Raw genomic sequence first — 18,258 nt, forward strand, 5'->3', positions numbered from 1 at the left:
ACATGCAAATAGCGAAAGGTTTGAGTGCGAGTCGCAAAGAGGCAGGAGTGGAATTGCTGTTGACGTGGCAGAGTCCCACATGTCTGCCTATCCAGGAGAATAAAGGAAGCGGGAACATTTACACAGGCGAGGCAGGCCTGAGCATTATTCATACCCATCACCTGTCTCCACCGCAAACCCGGCAAATCACAATCATTGATTGCTCAGGCACTCCTGCTGGAGGCAAATGCAACAAGCAGAGCAATAAATTTCAATTCCGCTTTGCATTTGTGAGTTTTAAAGGACAGCGCTGGCTATTCCAATCACTGACTGTTAAGCAAAAATTATCCTGCCATCTCCTGTCAGTCTGGTCAGTTCCAGCTCTGTCTCCCTGGACTTAAAGCAATCCTGGGGCGCCTTGGGGACAAAGGTCCAGGGTGCCACTCAACACACTTAGCACCCCACTTTTCGGAGTAAAGGTGTACCCTTTCCCCCAGGCTTTCAAAGGACTGACATTATTTTGTTCTGCTGTTAGCGTGCTGGCAAATCTTCCTGTGGCTGCTATGGGAAGGGGTTTTCTCTGTGTGTGTTTTGCATGTGTCTGTCTGACAAATGGCCATCCAACCCCTGCTTAAAAACCTCCATTGAAGGACAGTCCACCACCTTCTGAGATACTCCATTCCACAGTCAAACAGCTCTTGCTGTCAGAAAGTTCTTCCTAATGGTGATAATGGTATATAATGTATTTTGGTTTATGTATTTAAATGCAAGTTGCTTGGAGAGCTTGGTAACAAGTGATCAGAGGCGTAGCATAGGAGGAGGGTGGGCACACAATTTTGAGGGGGCACAATCAGGTGCCCCCACAACAGGCACAGAGTCCTGGCAGCTGAGGCACAGCAGCAGGTGGGTTGGTCTAGTGGGCAGGTGGGTGGAGGCAGCAGGCGAGGAGCCTGTTGGAGGCGGGCTCCATTTACCCTCTGTGCAGGCCCTGCGTACGCCTCCCTGGTGCACCTCACCCCAGCTGCCCAGTCCATCAGGGGGCACAACACTTGGCCCGCTCTGGGTGCCTGCAACCCACGCTACACCACTGCAAGGGACTACACTACTGAATCTAACAACAGAATGAGCACCAGGGTCCCAAACACATCTGAGCTGCCTTACCAGTGGGAAGGCTTATGGCTCATTTATGGCTATTAGCCATGGTGGCTATGCTCTGTCTCCATGGTTGGAGGCAGCAATGCTTCTGGATACCAGTTGCTGGAAACCACAGGTGGGGAGAGGGCTCTTACATTCAGGTCCTTCTTGGGCATCTGTGTGCCTAGGAAATTGCCTTATCAGTCATTCCCTCTTACTTAATATTGTCTACAATGACAAGGATTTCAGGCAAAGGACATTCCTAGCTCAACCTGAAGATGCCTGGAATTGAAATTGGATCCTTTTGCATTTGACGCAAGTGTTCTACTGCATTAACTGCAGCCCTTCCATGGGGTGGGGAACCTGTTGTCCTTCAGAGGTTGCTGGATCACAACACTCATCATCCGTGACCACTGGCCAGGCTACAGACCAAAAGTTTCCCCATCACCTGCTCTTGAAGTACAGAGGAGTTTTTGTAGGCACTTGCATGAGAGAAGGGAAAAGGAAGTCGGGGGTCTTCTGTCCTCTCTGAAGCTAGCCTAGCCTTTATCTTCTGTGTTCATGCTTGGCTTCCACCTACTAGCAGCCTGGGTTTGTCCATACATGAACATGGGGAATAATTTCCACAATGATGACAGTCATCAAAAAAGCTGCCTTATACTGAGTCCCACTTTCAACAAATGTCTACACTGAGTAGAAGCAGCTCTTCGGGATCTCAGACAGGATTCTCATCCAGCCCTACCTGGAGATGCTAGGGATTGAACTTGAGACCTCCTGTATGAAAAGCAGATGCTCAAAACCACTGAGCTCTGTCCCCAACAGTCAAAGTTGCTGCTTGCAGACTACCAGACTTGGAGGTGATGGAAAGAGGATGTGAGTTCGCTTTCCAGGAAGCTGGTGTTTACCGAGTCTGTTCACCGGCCAGTTAATTTGAATTTGACCAGTTAATTCATTTATGTCATTTTTTTGTGTGTTGTCTATAAAGGGTGGAGGGGAGGAAATCTTTGGAATGATACTTTGGTCCAGTTCCAAACTAAGCTGGTGTAATGACAACTGCTTTCTCTTCGGGGAAATGGGATGCTTTATCAAAGGAGAACACATTCGAAAGGCACGCCCAGAGAAGTTACTGGAAGAGCCCTGGGAGTAGGGAGTTGGAATCGAGAATGAACGATAATCTACAGAAATACAACATTTGGAGTTTATTTCTTTGACAGCACTCAGACCATAAGTTCTCCCTTAAAAAAAAAAAAGCCAAAAAAAGCAGGTGTGGTCTTTTCCCTTTTACATTACACTACCTGAAATTCTTGCATTTGTTTTTGGGTTTTGTCCTTGATGTCAACTCAGAATGGATTGACTTGATTAAAATATTCTTTCTTTTCTTTTTCTTTTTTATTACAGTTTGGATTTTTTTTTATAAAAAATGTACAGGAAGTCCATTGCAAAATTGACTTGTAAAACTGAAAGGGGTGGTGGAATGACCTGAAAGATGTTCAGCTTCTAGACTTTCTTCAATATCTTTCGTCATAATTCCCAGAGAGCATGAGAGCTGGGAATGGCATAGCACAGGTCACCCCTTCAATTCCACAGGAACCTTATTATGGAGTGTGAACAAAAAGTTGTAGGAAGCTGCCTTAGACCTGGTGGTCCATTTGGCTCAGAACTGCCAACTCCACACTGGCTTGTGGCAGCTCTCGAGGGTTTAGGATCGGACACTTTTCAAGCCCTTCCTGGAGATGCCAGGGATTGAACATGGAGCTTTTCCCCTGGAAAGATATGCTTTACCACACGTACAATGAGGAAAGGCTCATTATATGGATCCACCCTCAACTTTATGCTAATATGACCACTTCCAATTTGAGAGGAGCTAATTATAAATTCACTTCAGATAAGACTTTTAGAATCCCTGTAGTTGAATTCACAAAAGGATACACACCACTCATCTTGGATGGAATTCAATAAGATGTTCAAGGGAAATCACATTGTGTGTCCCCCTTGTTGCCTCTGCCACTCCTCCTCTTCGTGGCAATGGTGGTGGCAACCACTTGCTCAACACCACTACCCTGGGCTCACTTTCTGTTGTTGTTTTGCTATCACCTTTGCAGCTCCTCTATCCTGCCTGGCTGGTTTTTGCTTTTGCTTTGGGGTTGGCAGTACCAGTGAGGCCCTGCAGCTCCTCCTTCCCTGCCTCCATCTAGGGAAACAGAAGATGGAGAGCCTCCTTGGCTGGGCAGGAGGCAGCAGGGCTGAGCAGACAGTGGGGCTGCTGGCTCTCACCCTCAGCACCAGGCACACAAACACCCTAAAGCACAAGGCCTAAGGTGGTGGACCATACTTGTCTCCCCCTGGTTGGCCCCAGGAACTGCAATAAGAACAGCCGAACCTCATCACTCATTTCTTTAACTACATTGGACCATGCTTCATAGTACTGTGGTACGTTGGTTCTCAAACTTAATCCGTCCTGGAAGTCCGTTCCAAAACCAAAGCGTTCCAAAACCAAGGCGCGCTTTCCCATAGAAAGTAATGCAAAATGGATTAATCCGTTCCAGACTTTTAAAAACAACCCCTAAAACAGCAATTTAACATGAATTTTGCTATCTAACGAGACCATGGATCCATCAAATGAAAGCAATAAACAATGTACTGCAGTCACACAATCAATCAATCAGTAGTTGAACTGGGTTCCACACTGTCACAAAAACAAAAAAAGAGCTGCAAAAACAAAAATGCAAAAGAAATAGCAAAAACAGACAGACCTCAGCGTAACACTCAAAACAGAAGCGTGGCACTCAAATCAGAAGCGTAACACTCAAAACGGAGCATGTTCGGCTTCCGGGAAAAGTTAGCAAACCGGAACACTTACTTCCGGGTTTGCAACGTTTGGGTTCCAAGTTGTTTGAGTACCAAGGCATTTGACAACCAAGGTACATTAATTCCCATTCTTCTTTGCCATCCCAAAGAGTAGAGGAAAAGCAGCAAGGCAACAGCTGGGGCAAAGGTTGTTCCAAAATGTCTACTCAAAGTTCAAAACATGTACCATGAAGGTTTCTCATATGAGCACAAGTTAACCCGCTTAATGCAATGTGATCTTCCTTTCAACAGTAACAAAAACAAACAAAACAAAATAAAAAATTCTTTCCAGTAGCACCTTAGAGACCAACTAAGTTTGTTCTTGGTACAGTATGAGCTTTCGTGTGCATGCACACTTCTTCAGATACACTGAAACGGAAGTCACCAGATCCTTAAATATAGTGAGGGAGTGGGGAGGGGTATTACTCAGAAGGGTGGTGGGAATGGGTGATCAGCTGATAGGTGTGGAAAACAAGCAAGGAACAGATTTGAGATCTTCATAGTTTGCACTGGTCATTCATGGTACATTTTCTTCCTCCTTTCAATTGCTTCTATCCCACCTGCTTCATTCAAACAGCATTGGAAGTGTCAACTAGTAATGCAATGCATCCAGGTACAGGTGAACCCAAAAAAAGAAAAGAAAGGGGAAAAGATGCTGGCCAGGCATGTCCTAAGGAGATTAGTTACAGGTGGGTAGCCGTGTTGGTCTGCCATAGTCAAAACAAAATCGAAAATTCTTTCTAGTAGCACCTTAGAGACCAACTGAGTTTGTTCCTGGTATGAGCTTTCGTGTGCATGCACACTTCTTCAGATACACCTGTATCTGAAGAAGTGTGCATGCACACGAAAGCTCATACCAGGAACAAACTCAGTTGGTCTCTAAGGTGCTACTAGAAAGAATTTTCGATTTTGTTTTGACTAAGGAGATTAGTTTCACTACAATGGATATTAACTGAGTGATATAAATTGTATGGGTCTTGTACACAAGTTAAGCTGGTTTGGCTGTTGAGGGCAGTTAAGATCAACCAGATGCAGGAGATTAGGTTTGCCTAGTAAACCCTCCAGCCTCTGAGATGGCAGAGCCCTTGCCTTTGACCCCTGCAGCACTATTTAAACAGCAGAGACATCCCAATCTGTTCTCTCTGACAATAGGCTCCCAGCCAGGCTCCTCATGCACCCAACTCCCCTTTGTCCTGGATAACGTAATGCAGAAAGGAAGCCAAGGCTGCCGCCTGACTCGGGGTTTTCTTTTTGTTTTCTGCTAGAAACTTCTCTTGGGGAACAAGACTTATGTCGCCTCCAGACTCTCAGTGTTGGGGAGGGAGAGGTGAGAAATGTGGTTCCATTTGCATTTAAAGACGAAACTTCCTAATTTGTATTTTACAAATCAATATGCCAGTCAGAATGCAGCCGTCCTTTGAAATTTGCATTTCTCCAAATTTTGCAATGCAGTTCTTCGGCCATGTAATGTGTACAGTTATTCAGTTTTTCTTTTCATAAAAAAGCCTGGGTGTGCTGAAAACATGTTTTACTGTCAGGCAAGTGAACAGGAGTAACTTTTTCATTAATTTATTTTAAGTAAAAATGTGTAAAGAAGTCTTTACTCCTTCAGCAACGCCCTTTTGTCCTTTCAAAAGTGCACTGTGCCAATTACAGTCTCGGGATAATGAATCCATGTGGGGGGGGGGACACCCATTGGCAGTGCACCCCCAAACCTCCACAGGCATCTACTGTGTCCACTTTTAAACACCTGCAAACAAACTTTTCTATTCCACCAAGCCTATGGAGGCAGTTAAGAATACATCTTTCCACCATGGTTAAGTATTGTGTGTTTATAATTTCTTTTATGTGGTTTTTATTGTATGTATTATGTGTTCTCACTGTAAATCACTTTGATATATTTCTTCTTATGACATAGTGGTATATAAATATTTTTATAGATAAATAACTAGTTTGACAAATGGCTACTTTGGGATTGTTCTGTTTCCTGGTACAGAAGAATCGCATTTTGAATTGGATGTTTCACTGTGGCCACAACCACAATGTATATTTAAAGCACTCTTACCCCACTTCAAGAGTCATGGCTTTCCCCTCAAAGGATCCTAGGAACTGCAGTTTGTTAAGGGTGCTCAGAGTTGTTAAGAGATCCTTAACAAACAACAGTTCCCAGGATCCTTTAGGAGAAAACGTGAACCTTAAAGTGGTACAACAGTGCTTTAGATGTACAGTGCAGGTATGATTTAGGGATTCACTTTTTGTGAATCCGATTGTGTCCCTCCTTTTACATAAGCAATATATATATAAATGCTTCAAGGAAGTGAAGATTCTTCTTTGCAGCTGTACGTGCTGGTGCAGAAAAGTCTGTGTTTTGACCCACAGAGTTTGCCGGCCATGGTATTACCATAATTACAGATTGCTGTCTTCAAGCTCTAAGCGGCTTCTGCTGCTTCTGACACAGATGCATGTTGACTTGCAGCTCCCACTGTAGTTAAGTTTCAGTTTCCAGGCAAGGATCAGTCTTCCACGCCATATTTGAAATCTTGCCATAGCGCTGAAAACAGCCAGACGCATACAGTAAGCGATTAGGCGACAGCAACTGAGGCCATGAGCAGACTTAGCCCTCCCCGCGAAATCCAATTCCTCCAGCTCAGAGAAAGTGCCCCGGTTTCACTGCTTTGCTGCTCCGAGCTTCATACTAGGATTTAATATCTGCCTTGTGGCAAATCAGCTACTCAAATAGCACTAGAGTTATCTAAAGGGAGCTAATCGGATGTGGTTCCCAGGCAATGTGTCTTGTCAGGCAGTGCTCATGCTTCAGTTCCTCACTGTGGCTTGATGTGCAGACTGAGCACGTAGCAGGGTTTATGGCTTCCTTGTACTTATTTGCACACCTACAACGAGATGTTATTATGGGCAATGTGAACAAAAAGAGGACAAAAAGCCTTCGCATGCACTCTGTCTGACCTTTGGCACAGTGTTCGTCTTGCCAGCCAAAAACTCCACCTTTACCCAGTCAATAAATGTTAGCCTTCAGAGGAGGGGCTGAACTTCACTCCGTGATACCAGGAGGAATTCTGACTTCTCACTGATGGCAGAAAATGAATATATAGGTACTCAGGAAGCTGTCTTATCAGACCATTGATCCATCCAGACACCAGGTGTGGGAAATTTGTTCATCCTGAGAGCCGCATTCCCTTCTGAGCAACTTTGTGAGGGCCATTTGCGATATCAGGATGCGTACATGCCATACATTTAAAGCCCATGGGGGGGGGGAATATTGGGAACTCTAATTTATCAAGGGTGCTGGGAATTGTAGCTCCGTAAGTATAGTTCTGAAAATTCTTTGGGGAAAGACATGTGGTGTGTACGCAAATTCTGATCCTCCCCTGGGAGCACCCTCTCTGACTCAGACTGCAGTTTACACATAGGCACATAGGCAGAGGCCTCAGATAAGGCCTCATTCACCTTTAGCTGTGGTGAGGAGGATGGATGAGTCACCTTCAAAAGCTGGTGGCTTTCACAGAACAGGGATTATCTATGTCCATCTCTTATCATTAACTTATTTCAATGCTGATCCAGCTCTCTACCTTACAGTAAGAAAACACAGCAAGGAATGACTAAAGAGATGTTCAAATCTCAACTCTCCTATGTAAAGGACCCCTGGACAGTTAAGTCCAGTCAAAGGCGACTATGGAGTTGCGGCGTTCATCTCACTTTCAGACCGAAAGAGCCAGCATTTGTCCACAGACAGCTTTCAGTGTCGTGTGCGCAGCAGCATGCCTAAACCACTCCTGGCGCAACGGGACACTGTGAGGGAAACTAGAGCGCATGGAAACACCTTTTACCTTCCCACCGCAGTGGTACCTATTTATCTACTTGCACTGGCGTGCTTTCGAACTGCTAGGTTGGCAGGAGCTGGGACAGAGCAACGGGAGCTCACCCCGTCGCAGGGGTTCGAACCGCTGACCTTCCAATCAGCAAGCCCAAGAGGCTCAGTGGTTTAGACCACAGCGCCACCTGTGTCCCATTTTACCTTTTACCTCTCCCGTGTACTCAATGGATGGCCTTAGCCAGGCTGTTCTCTCCCTCAGCCTCACTCCTCTCTGTTTGTGATGGAGGTGGGTAATAATACTGATTTAATTTTTAGGGCGCTTGTAAGGATGACAATTTGTGTGAAGCATTTTAAACACTTGAAAGTGCTCTACAGATTATGATGATTTCAGCAGCTCCAGTTGCACACTACCTGGTACCCTTAAAGGAAACATGCATCTGTTCACAACTCTTGAGATTTAACTTCTGAAGTTTTAAACCCTGAAGACATGAGAAAGTCACACGTACACATGTTTAGCAATACATCCCTAGCAAGCAAAAAAAAGGGGGGGGCGAAAGTAGGGACAGTGATTTACCAGGAGAAATAGGAATTGTTCTGGCAAACAGAGAAGCATATTGGAGTGTATGAGTTTGTAGTCGATGGGTGATGATAATGGCAATTATTTCTAGAGCACCCTTCATCTAACAATCAGAAAAAACCCTACCTAATATAAGAAAATAAACACCATATAATCGTAACCCAGTCATTTTTTTGTAGCCTTACCTCCCTCACAAGATTGTTGTGAGGATAAAATAGGGAGGGGTAGAACCATGTCCACCAATTTGAGATCCTTGGAATAATTATTATTAATAATAATAATAGAATAATATACTTGTAGAGATGGAAGGGATCCCGGGGGTCATCTAGTCCACCCCCCTCAAATGCAGGAATTCTACCAACTGCCATCCATGGAGAGAGCTTGAACCAACTTTCTGGCTAAGAGCCAGACACACTGACCCATTGTGCCACTGGGATAATAATATAATCTGCCCTACCAGTTCCAGTAGGAATGAGTCACCATTTCCAAGGTCATGTCCAACCCTAAAATTCTCTGATTCAAGACCTGGCTTTGCATATTTTTGGACCTGAAGCTGCATCCCTAAATGACATTTAGAGAGCAAACCTCACTGAATACAGCAGGACTTACTTCTGAGTTAAAACATATAGCAGTGTGTTTGAAGAACATTTGCCATGATTACCTTTTTATACTTGATAATAACCAAAAATATAAAGGTCCAATTAGACATTATGCATTCAGATTCCTGTGGGTTAAAATACCAGCTGCATGGCTGAAAATTCATTTTAGTTACACCTCCCACCGCTCCATTTAATGACACCAAGTTTTGAATTATTTAGTCCATTGATAACCAAAACTGGCAATGCACCCAGAATGCTGGAATGCAGTCGAAGCTGATTTTTACTCCAAGAAGGGAACATTTCCAATACAAATTATTATGTCACCTAGTGGTTGTCATGCAGGAAAGCCAACCTATTTAAGAAAATGAAAAGATTTCCTCCTGAAAGAAGCAAAAAGAAAACCGGGGGGGGGGGCGTTGATTGTTCAATGGAACAGGATAAAAACAAAAGAACCGCCGCCGGTCATAAAAAAGCAAGAAATTATTTCTGCTTCTCCTGTGGTATTCACACACCCCTAAATGACAGAGAGGTTTATACTGACTTGTCCTTTACAAAATTGTCTTCAAAACATTGAGGCGTCTGCTTCTGGATCCGAAAGATCCCAAACAACAGCCACACAAGGGCTTGTTCACACATTACATTGAACACGCTGGTACATACTGTCTGTGTACAAGCATGTGTGTGAAAGAAGGTGTGCTTGGTGATTTCTACACTGAGAAGTAAACACAAAAGCTGGTGTGGCAGAAGAGAGATGGGTGGGGTTGCCTCCTTATTTCATCGCAGGGACAATGAGGTCATCTGCTGGGCTTCTCTTTGCAGATCCACTGCTTGCCAAAGAAATAAAATAGTTTTTCTCAGGGAGAAATGCACCAAAAAGCTGTGCAAGGGAAGTTGTCGGTGGCTACTAAGATGTCACAAGACTTTGTCAATTGCTGAACATGCGCCTCTGGACTCTAGCCTCAGTCTGCTCCTTGTAATGTGTGGAAGGATTATTGAGTTTGAGGTTATGAGTGGGGCGGTTGCTGTTTTACTGTTTCAGTTGTGTTTTTATTTGCTGTGACCTTCCCTGGGGCCTTCTGGTGAAAGGCGAGCAAAAAATAAAAAATAATGATGTTGGTGATGTAACCAATCTTTGAGTCCACCGGAACTCTTACCCACACTGCATATTATGGGAAAGCGGGCATGGAAGACACCTGGCTTAGTGCTGAAGCCACAAGTATCTGCACTGGTCAAAAGTTCATTTTTATAATATAATGTTATGTGTTTGGGGGGGGGGGGTTCAGTGTGAACGATGCCCTGAGTCCCTTTCAGGTCTTGGGATCCTGTATCTGTGGGTGTAGAATGTGCGTGAGCTGCTAAACCGGTTCCTTTGTCTAGGTAATAGCTTTGGCTGGCTACTTTATCGCCACAATTAGCATAACCAAAGAAGGTGCTCTGTGCCATAGAACAAATGAGTGGGCCTCCCCCCACACCCTAGCTGCTAGGTAGCAGAACAATTGAGTGATGTGTGACCTGGGCTAAAAGATGGAGACACAGCTTGCTCTGTGCTGCATCCAAAGCTGCAAAGAACGTCAAAACAAGATATTTCAGGAAGGCAATGCTGTGAGCCCCTCCATCCTATGCTCAGGTTGTCTATACAGTCATACCTCGGCTCCCAAACACCTTGAGAGTTGAACGTTCTGGCTCCTGAATGATCAAAAACTGGAAGTGAGTGTTCCAGTTTTTGGACTTTTTTTGGAAGCTGAACGTCCAGCGCAGCTTCCACTATTGTTTCCGGTGCACCTGCACAATCAGGAACCAATCAGAAGCCGCGCCTTGGTTTCCGAACTTTTCAGAAGTCGGGCGGACTTCCGGAACGGATTCCGTTTGACTTCCAAGGTACATCTGTATGTGTCAATAAAACCATATATCCTAAAGACACTACAGTGTCCTCTGAACTTTATTTCATGGAAGCTGAACTTTGGGTGAGCACTGGAACCCACTTTGGATGGCATCTAACTATGGGATGGAATTCAACTTCATGCTGTTATTGCTTTATCAACGCAAGCACTTCTGCTTGCCAGACAGAATGACACCCCCACTTTCTCCTCCTGCTCCCGCATGCTGTTCCAGGGGGGTTCTCATGACACTCCCTCCTTGAACCAATTTGGAGGGGCATGGGAACAATGTGGGGAGGTAGTCCTGTTGAGCTAGCAGGAGTCTTTGTGCTGTTTCCTACTAGCACAATTTAGCTGAATCTTTCCCTGGTGTCAAAGGCATCGACTCTATGGGGCTGAGGAGAGCTCAGTCCCCCCAAAGTATGTAGGGATGGGGCTGAGGCCCCGCTCCCCCCATCTTGGGGGGCTGAGCTCCCCGTTGCAGCGGAGGGCGCATAATAATAGGCGACGCAGCTGTAAGTAAGCCTCTATGAAACTGTGTTTGAGTGCAAAGGATTCTGCTCAAGGATGGTATCTTTTAAAAATCTGTCCTTGGCAGAGTTTCATGCCCGACTCTCCCTATGACTTAAAGGTAAAGGTAAAGGGACCCCGACCATTAGGTCCAGTCATGTCCAACTCTGGGGTTGTGGCGCTCATCTCGCGTTACTGGCCGAGGGAGCCGGCGTACAGCTTCCGGGTCATGTGGCCGGCATGACTAAGCCGCTTCTGGTGAACCAGAGCAGCGCACGGAAACGCCGTTTACCTTCCTGCCAGAGCGGTCCCTATTTATCTACTTGCACTTTGATGTGCTTTCGCACTGCTAGGTTGGCAGGAGCAGGGACCGAGCAACAGGAGCTCACCCCGTCACGGGGATTCGAACCGCCGACCTTCTGATCAGCAAGCCCTAGGCTCTGTGGTTTAACCCACAGCGCCACCCGCGTCCCCTATGGCTTACTCACCCCTTAACAGCAGTCCAGCTGTACTCGGCTTTCTGCAGCAAAAGGGAAAGAGGAGGCAGCCAGCATGGAGCAAAGGCTGACGCAAGGGTCAGAGTACACAGAACTCCTAAGCAGATACAAAGTGTTCTGTTTATCTTGCGCCGAGGTGTGGCTTTCGCCAGTTGTAAAACATCTACGCGCAGGGAGTTCACTTCCACCAGGAAAACCCTGCTACTATGCTCCCGGTGTGGAAAGCGGTGGGAAAGGAAATGTATTCTTAGACTTCGAGCTCCACCAAGCAAAGTTCAATGATGTCACGACTTAAAAAGACTTTAGATAGAAAGGAACGATTGCAAGGGGATGATTATTCTACATTTGCTTACCATCGTTTGCTATGGAACTTCATTGTGATATATTGGCTGTTGGCTACGCTGGAAGGAAACTAGGCAGAGCTTTAGAATCAGTCCAATGAGCAGAGGCCAGCTAGGATTTATGAGGAAGAGCTTGCATGCTGCTGCTCCTGTGCTTTGTACTGTTCCACTGTTGATGCTTTTATTGTAGTGTTTTATTTTTCAATAGAACATCACCCTCGGAGCTTATGCTGAAGGGTAGCTCGTAAATGGTGTGTGTGTGCACGTGCAGAGTTCAAATTCCAGAGGGATAGCTGTGTTAGCTCATTAAACTGGGAAAAATATTGAGTTCCTTACACGTTGCATGCATGGCTCAGCTCACAAATATGGTGAGAACCAGAGGGAAGAGTCAGATAACAGCTTCACAGAGAAATGGAAACTTTTTAATATAATTTATTGGAGCAATAAGGTTCAGGGGAAGGACCACAGCTCGGGAGTAGAACATCTGCCTTGCTTGTAAAAAGGTCCCAAATTCAAAAGTCACTCTGGTCTTTTACTTGAAAGGAAGAAAGTCACATAGGTCTCATTTGAGTTTTTTGTGCCTAGAATCACAAGGGAAGGACAGCAATTTCGGCTGCTGTTAAGCTGCTCACATTTTATCATTTTATTAAATTTTCTCATTTCACAACTATTAAATAATAATCAACAAGACTCCGCTCCAGGGGGTGGGAAAGGTACTCCATATCATATTATTCTACACAGAGATGTGAATTAACGTACCATTACAATATTTATTTTAAAAGAATTCAAAACCTGTGGCGTTTGCCTTTCTAGGGAATACATAGAAGAAGTAAGTAAGGGGTTAAGTGGCTGGCCCTAGGCTGTCCAATAAACAGAGGGGGGGGAGCTAGGGGCAGCTGAAGGAGTCAGTTAGAGTTAGAGAGCGGGGGAGTTAAGAGGAGTTGTTGAAGAGCAGTTGATCGAGGGAGTTGGTTGGTGGGTGGTTGTTGTTTGTGTGGGTTGGTGGTGAGGTCTAGTGGTGAGCGTAGGCAGGGTTGTAACCAATATTTTGAGTTGTTGAAGTTTTTAAATAAACACTTATTATTTTGTTTAAAATTGCACCCTGTCTGTGAAAGTTATTACCAGGGAGGGGATCCTGGTTGGTGGCAGCGAAGCGTGTGGTGGCACAGGGATCAATAGTCCGTCAAACGACCGGGGACCCTGTGTGATCGCCACAAAACTGGCGGCAGCGACGGGATAAGATCAATACGCCGGCAGGAGACATCAATAAGCCCGTGGAGGGATATTGAGATCGTTGTGCCTGTTCACCACAAAATTGGCAGAAGCAGCTGGGGTTAAACAATACACCTGGAGGGGGAAGGGTAAATCTGTGAAGTGATAACCTAGCCCGGGGGGGGGGGTGTAGTTGTGGTTACCCAAGGACGCTGCAAGGCTAAGATAACAAAAGGAGAAAAGAGAGCTCACAAATCTGTTCTGGCAGGGGGTTTTGACTTGGGGTCCGAGGAAGTAAGCTTAACGGGTAGAGAGAAGACCCATAGCAGAACTTTGAGACCCGAGTCTGGAGAAACCTAGCCAGGGGGAACAGTGCTGAGAGGAGATTTCTCTTATTTTGTTAATTTAACTGTCAATCCTCAATCACACAATATGCCACCTAAAAAGACAAAGAACCCTGTGAGGGGACCAGCTCAAGATAGCTCTGAAGGGGAGGAAAATGGGAATCCTCTGAGGGAAGAGCAGAGCTTAGAAGATGAAACTAATATTGTACCTGAGGTGAGAGAGCCACAAGTTTCTATAGAATTAGAAAAGTGGAAACTAGAACAACAATATAAATTTGAATTAGAAAAAGTTAAGGCTAACCAAGAATTAGAAAAGGAAAGAATTAAGGCTGAGGCGAGAGAGAACGAACTGAGATTGCAAGCTGAGGCGAGAGAGAACGAACTAAGATTGAAAGAGAGGAGAGAGAGAGACAATATAATTTAGAAATAAAGAGGATGGAATTGTCAGCTCTGAGCAATCAAAATAACAGCAACAACAGTACACCTCAAACCGTTAACAAAGTAGATTTAAAGCGATTCCCTGAGTTCAAGGAGAAAGATAGCCCAGAGGCTTTTCTGATATCATTTGAGAGAGCCTGTAAAGATTTCCAAGTGAAGGATGAGGAGAAAATGGTGATCTTAAGGGCTAGAATTAGTGGGGTACTGGCAGAAATATACGCCCAAATGACAGAAGAACAGTCAACAGATTTTGAGATGTTTAAACAATTAATTTATACGAGGTTTGGAATTACCTCAGAACAACTAAGAAAAAAATTCAGGAGTGTGACAAAGTTGAGAGAAGAAACGTATGCTCAGTTGGGGGCAAAAATTACGAATTACCTCAAAAAATGGTTAGAGCAGGAGGGTGCGGATTCAATTCAAAAAATCAGAGAGGTTATTGCATTGGAGCAATTTTATGCCACCATAACTGGGGAGCTGAAATATCTTGTAAAGGAAAGAAGTCCTAAAACCATTCAGGAGGCAGCAACCCTAGCTGACCAAATTAATGAAATTAGGGACCATGGATTTGATAGTCCAAAATTTGGCGGGAAATTGTGGGGGAACCCCAGAAACCAATTTCAATATGCTAAAGGAAGCTCTTCTCCGGCAATGAAAAAGGGAAACATACCACAGTCAAAAAGCCCAAGTGACGTGGGCCAAACTAACACCCATACCTCTGAGGTAAAAGAAAATAAATCTAATTATACTGGGGGAAGAGATATGAGGTGCTGGTCGTGCAATAAACTGGGCCACAGAAGCTTTGAATGTAAGACTGGTGAACAAGTTAAATCTGGGAGCACAAACACTCAAAAACACTCTTATTGTATCCACTCAGTAGGGCAGGGTGAGGCTAAGCAGGTTGCCACGGAAACCGAAGCTCTAGCTAGGCCTGAGACAGAGGAGATTCCTGAGGCTTCAGTAATACACTGTTACTTGATTAAACAGAATGATTTGCTCTTGAGAAGGTCAGGAGAAAATATTTGGATTGAAAACAAAAAATATCTAGGGTTAAAAGATACCGGATCCCAAATCACGATTGTTCATCCTGAGATAATCAATCCCGAGAGAATAATTCCAGGAAAAACTATAGAATTAAAAGGAATCGCCAAGGAGCCAGTTAGACTCCAAATGGCTGAGGTAAACATTAAGTTACATGACTGGAGTGGAAAGTGGCAAGTGGCCATTTCAGAGGAAATCCCCACTGCGGTGCTTATCGGTTGGGATCTCCTGGAGCATGTACAGAGTGTGTTTGTTATTACCCGCTCCAAGGGGGGCCAACTGTCAACTGATACTGAGGGAAGCGAAACAGTTGCCAATAAGGGCAGGACTCAAAGTCCTCAAGTTGAAACTTTGAGTGAGCCAGGCTTCCTAATACCTTTTAAAACTACTCAAAAGACTAATTTCTCTCAGGAACAAAAGAATGACATGGGACTAAATGGCTGTTTTGAGGCAGCAAAATCTACTGTTCCATTAACCCCTGATTGCCCAGAGAGGTTCTGCCTAGAGGAGGGGCTGTTATATCGTGAAGCCCTCAGCACACCTTATAAAGGGGGAGGAGGAAACCGCAGACAACTAGTGGTTCCTCACATGTACCGAGAAAAAATCATAAAGCAAGCCCATAATAGTATTTTTGGGGCACATATGGGGATAACTCGGACCAAACGAAGAGTGGCGCAAAATTTCTATTGGCCAGGAATGGGGAAGCAAATTAAAATGTATTGCCAAGCCTGTGACATTTGCCAAAGGCAGGGATCAGGTCAGGACAAAACCAAGGCAAAACTGTGTCCTTTACCTGTAATCTCCACACCATTCCAGAGGTTAGGACCCTTGCCTAGAGCGACCAAAAAGGGGAATGAAATGCAACTAGCCTGGGAGGAACCATCCCAAATCGTGTCCAAAATAAATAATGTAAACTACCTTATCCAGCAGGGGGATGAGGGGCGCAAGGTAGTTCACATAAACATGATTAAGCCTTACCAGAGAAATGAAAGCTGGGCTCTCTGTGCTATCCGAGAGGACCCAGAAGAAGCAGAAATACCATGCTGGGAAGGGAGAGGGGAGCAAGAATGTAATATACAAGAAGTTAAGCTAGCCCCTACCTTAACCCATTCACAGCAGGAAGAAATAAGAAACAACCTACAAAAATTTAAAACGATTTTCAGTAATACTCCAAGACTAGCAAAAGGGGTAGTCCATCACACTGACACCGGAATTGCAAAGTCTTGTGATTTCATATTTGTTATGCCGTATGATGAACAGAGTCAGATGTGGTTGCAATGCAAAGCCAGAACCAATGCTCCATATAACCACATCCTAATGGAATATGAAAAATACATTCACATGGGCATTAATCCAAAGAAGTTTGTGATGGGTGTTCCAGGGTACGGCTATGATTATACCTGTCTAGACTCAATTAAGGCCCGTATTTGTTCAATTGCAAACGTTCCTTTCCGAGGGGCTCCATGCAGTGACGTGGCAGGACGTCAGCGCCCATATAAAATAAACATGGATCTAGTAAACAGTTTTATTTCCGGGATCCTGTGGGAGGAGGAACAGGAAGCCCCATATTTAGAATGCAAGGTCTTTATATTTGACATTGGGGGGCAGGCCTGGAAGGTTTATGACTGGTCACATATTACCACAGTGGCGATTTGTGAAAAATATGACCCTGAGCTTATGGGTTATGTCCATTCAAGAGGAGTCAGAGTTGTTTTAAAAAGTGACCTATCTGTGAGATCAGTTAGAACAACTATTCAAAGTTATGATAAAACATTCATCAGTTGGAAATATAGAAAGAAAAACATACTGAAAGTTATAGTTGCCAGGGTGGCCCATCAACTTTCTATGAAAGTGAAAGTGTTTCCTACACTAGAGGTTGTGGGGTGGGAAGTTGGGTACCCTGCTGCTCATGCAACACAAATAAATGCCCAAGATGAACGTGGTTACACAGCATTAACGTGGCCACCACATCAAAGACATAAAAAAGTCGTCTTCAAATTGCTCGAAGTGGGAACTGATAATTCAATACAGATCAAAGATGGACTGACAGCCAGGGAGATTGCTAACAGCAATAGGCAATCAGAGCTTTTTAGTCTACTTTCATTGAGTAAACACGTTTGTCCAAAAAGCTTCAGCAAGCTGACTAAAAAAGAAGCTATCCACAAACTTCTGAAAGCAGTTCCCAATGAATTCAAAAGCCAGACAACCAGTTCTTATGCAGCTTTTGGTGACATGGAGACGTTTGTACAAGACCTCAGGCTACAACACTTAACAGAGATCCTGAAGGAGAGCAAGGGTGATCCAAGAGAGCTTTTGACCCTGAGAAACAAAGACTCTACACAGATTGGAATCCACAATCGTTACAGACGCATCGACTGCAGGGATCACAGTTGGACTGTGTCATATGGCAGGGGAAGACAACTCGCATCCCATCACGTGTGGCAGAGAAAAGACTGGTGCCCAGAGAAAGACACTTCTTGTGGCGGTTAAGGACAATAAGGAGCGTGAAAGGATCCTGGACATCGTTGCAGATGCCTTATTACGAAGACCCGAAGGCAAAGATTAAAATGGACAGTTACAAATTTTCTTGCAGTTAACTAAAGGTTTAATATTGCATGATCTATTGTATATAATGTGGGAAAAAACAATTATTAAGCCAGTATAAGATGAGGAGTTAAGGTTAGTAAACATAGGAAATGTTTGTTTGAATTAATGTGTCCCGCAGTTTGATCAGGAGTATAACTCTGTGCAGTTATCCCTCCTGAATCAAACTTATTTAAGGGGGGAGGTATGTGGCGTTTGCCTTTCTAGGGAATACATAGAAGAAGTAAGTAAGGGGTTAAGTGGCTGGCCCTAGGCTGTCCAATAAACAGAGGGGGGGGGAGCTAGGGGCAGCTGAAGGAGTCAGTTAGAGTTAGAGAGCGGGGGAGTTAAGAGGAGTTGTTGAAGAGCAGTTGATCGAGGGAGTTGGTTGGTGGGTGGTTGTTGTTTGTGTGGGTTGGTGGTGAGGTCTAGTGGTGAGCGTAGGCA

This window comes from Lacerta agilis, chromosome 12 (genome assembly GCF_009819535.1).
Source record: "Lacerta agilis isolate rLacAgi1 chromosome 12, rLacAgi1.pri, whole genome shotgun sequence".
In the NCBI taxonomy this organism is placed as follows: Eukaryota; Metazoa; Chordata; class Lepidosauria; order Squamata; family Lacertidae; genus Lacerta; species Lacerta agilis.